Source organism: Etheostoma spectabile, chromosome 23 (genome assembly GCF_008692095.1).
Source record: "Etheostoma spectabile isolate EspeVRDwgs_2016 chromosome 23, UIUC_Espe_1.0, whole genome shotgun sequence".
In the NCBI taxonomy this organism is placed as follows: Eukaryota; Metazoa; Chordata; class Actinopteri; order Perciformes; family Percidae; genus Etheostoma; species Etheostoma spectabile.
This window is the reverse complement of record NC_045755.1, coordinates 10,288,113-10,291,478: the sequence shown is the minus strand read 5'-3', so window position 1 is coordinate 10,291,478 and position 3,366 is coordinate 10,288,113. Positions and strand designations below refer to the sequence as shown.

Here is a 3,366-nt window from a genome sequence, read left to right as displayed (position 1 = left end):
GTGTGTTTTCATTTTTTGGGACAGGCTGTGGCTGACGAGGAACAGATGCTAAATTTGCTAAGTTTGTAGTTAAGTTATTTGCCAAGTTAGTTACTTATTTGCCAGTCTTTTTCTATTACCTATCACAACATAAATTGAGGAAGAAAAGGATAGTACAGCAGCATGAGAGAAAAGGTGATGGAGCAAGAAAAACATTAGCAACATCCCTATTTGAAAAGCCACTTTAGGATGTAAATACAACCAGGGGTGCATGATATATTGCCTCGTTATCGCAATATCACGTTGCAGAATATTATAATAATAATAAGTATGCAATATTTTTTATATGTATTTGTATTGTTTCTAATATGTCCTGTTCTGCAGATATGCTCTTTATTTATTGTTTTTATACTGTACACCCAGTAAAACATGTCCTGTTCTGTAGAAATGATTGTTAATTGTTTATTAATGTTTTACCAGTCCAATATGCCAGTCAGTTGAAATAAACCTTGAGTTATGAATCTATTTTGATGCAATATGTTTAAAAATACTGAAATGTATATCAATATTGCAATATTCATAATCAATATCACAATATCAAATTTTGTAGATAACGTACAAACCTACTTACAACCAACAAAGGGTAATGTAAATAGGCCAAGATAATCTGTGTTCGACAAGAACAGAATCTGAACCAGACCGAGTCACCATTCTAAATGAGTAATGTATCTTCTAGTTTTACTTTATCAAATAACTTTTACTTACTTTAAGGATTTCATTGCCTTTTTTTTCAACTTTTGTTAAATTTTTATTTGTATGGATTTCATTCAAATAGAAATGTATGGAGTAGTGCAAATGGTTTTAGAAAACTTACTTAGGTTAGTTTTATCTCAACTTGTGAAATAAGAACTATAAAGCATTTAGAATTTTGGGTAAAGGATACCCCCTACCATTTGAAGGTGGTTGTTTATCATGCAGACCCTGATTCAACGGATAGAATCACATATTTCCGTGTAGTTTGATTGCTGATTGCTCTGTCCACTGCAGCGTGACGTTACGGTCTGTTGACTACAGCTCTTTCTCTCTTTAGTGACAATGCTGGTTAGAGATAGGACAGCTCAGATTCTTACACCGACTTGGCTCTAAGTTAAGGACAATGTATGAAATATTTTTTAAAGATAATTCTCTGATTGTTTTCTTATCTGACAATGCACATACTTAACACAAGTGCAATAAAGCAGTCCAATGCTTTAGAAGAAGCTTAAAAATTAGACCTTGAGTCAGGATGATTTTGTCAAAAAAGGGTTCAATACAGTTTTTTAGTTTTGGATTCCATTACTCCCAATGGCCTTGGTGTATGTGTGCACATTAGTTTCTGCATGCTTTTTATGTGTATGAATGTGTGTGTTTTGTTGGATAAGCCAATAAACTCGACGACACAAAAAAGCTGGACAGCACGGTGTGTCATTGCTGCTCCGGGGTTGGTTTCCTTATTGCTTGTCTTACTTGCTCTGCAATGCACCAGCCTGCATTTGTTTATGTGTATTTGTGCAGTGGTTCTGTGGTAATTCAAATAGGTGAGTTTAAGGTTATTATTTAGAAAAATAACTGTAAAAAGATATATAATTTTAATATGTCTAACTATGGTAATATGCAAAATGATTATACATATTTACATTGCACATTTGGTTCGGTACAATTTTCCAACTGTAAGAAGCTAAAGCAGCTGCGTTTGTATGTAATATTGAATGGTGAAGGATTTATCTGCAGGGAAGCTCTATCTCACTGTCATGGGGGATTACACCTTTCCCACCAGGAGGCCACCCTGATTGTGAAGGATCCTATTTTCATGGTTGATTAAAGTTTTTAAACACAGTAGTAACTTTACACATTGAGCTACATCAATAAATATTAACCATGTTAGATGACGAGGAGGATATCTTGGGTATATCTATCTCAAAATCGAAGGGTTGAACACTTTCTAATTACTTCTTAAATGTCCTTGTCTCCTCATCTTGCCTTTCTGCACCTATTTCCATTTCTGTCACTCTTGGCTGTTAGGCTTCACTTTGTAAGTTAAGTTGCCCTGGTACAGATCAACAGGAGAGCAATCACTGCTCTAACCACTGAAAATTATCCCCTCGCTCTCACTCTGTCTCATTCTCTTCAAGTAGCTCCTCGAAAGGTGAATTGGTATGGATCCATAGAGTAGAGAGTCTTTAGTGTTATCAATGTCATGTCGACCCTAACAGATAGATAAGAAAACTACTTTTAATTGGAACGCACAAATATACCCAGGCATTAGCACATAAACTCCCATAGAGTAACCAGCTTACAAGCATTAAATTCTGCAGGCTGCTGTTCATGTAAACAACTAACATAAGAGTAACTGCAACAAAAAGCCACCCAACAAACCCCATCACCATTAGTCTGTCCCTTAGACCCTTTTAAACATTTAGGGACAAAGAAATGGTACACAAATTAGGGTTTCTTAGAAGACCTTAGAAGATATTGTAGCTTAACTGTGACAACTGTTATTAGAAAATGACATACAGTATATGTGGCAATAATGTACAAGATGTTTAATGACATAATCTGTTTTAAAGCCGGCATTAGCCACCCAGGTTACTTTTGTACAATATACTGTTAATCATAATGTCAAAGCTCTGTGGTTAAAAAAAAAACAAAAAAACTAAATTATGAAGGCATTAAACCTCACACCGTTTTTACGTGGCAAACTTTGCTCTTTGTGGAATTTATCAGTTTTATTTTACTTCTGTATTTTATCCCTTTGCAAACAAATGTACTCACCACAGCTGGAAGAACCAAAACTAAGAACCAAACAGCAACCAAACTGTACACAAAAAAACTGAAAGCCACAACTTTGTTTTTAGTGTTTCCAGAAATCAGAGACAAACAAAGTGACTTTATGGAAAAATACCGAGCAGAGACCCATATATGTAATTTCAAACATTGCTGGTTGAGGTGAACAGAGGATTCAGAAAAGTATAGATAGTATAGTATAGATACTATGCTTTGCCATACATACTGCAGCTGCTGTTCGACTGGTAGGAACCGTTAAGCTTTCACCATTGCAGCCCCCTCCCTATGGAACTCCCTGACCTGAACTGTACTGACCTGGACACATTCAAAGCACACTTCTTCAGATTAGCCTTCCACATACAATATAGTCTTACATTTCTCACCTGATAGTTACTGTTTCATTGTTTTTTATTGCTTTTAATATTCTTGTTTAATGTGTTGGTTCCAATGGTTATCTGTTTTTAATGTGCTATATGTGCTGGTTTTACTGTAAAGTGTCTTTGAGTACCATGTAAAGCACTGTATAAATAAAATGTATTATTATATTATTATTATTATTATTAT

General features: G+C 34.9%; 1 protein-coding gene across 6 annotated transcripts in view; it reads right to left on the bottom strand.

Moving 5' to 3' along the window:
* grm8a (glutamate receptor, metabotropic 8a) overlaps positions 1 to 3,366 on the bottom strand; it is a 311,638-nt gene that overhangs the window by 44,001 nt on the left and 264,271 nt on the right. The window lies entirely within an intron of this gene.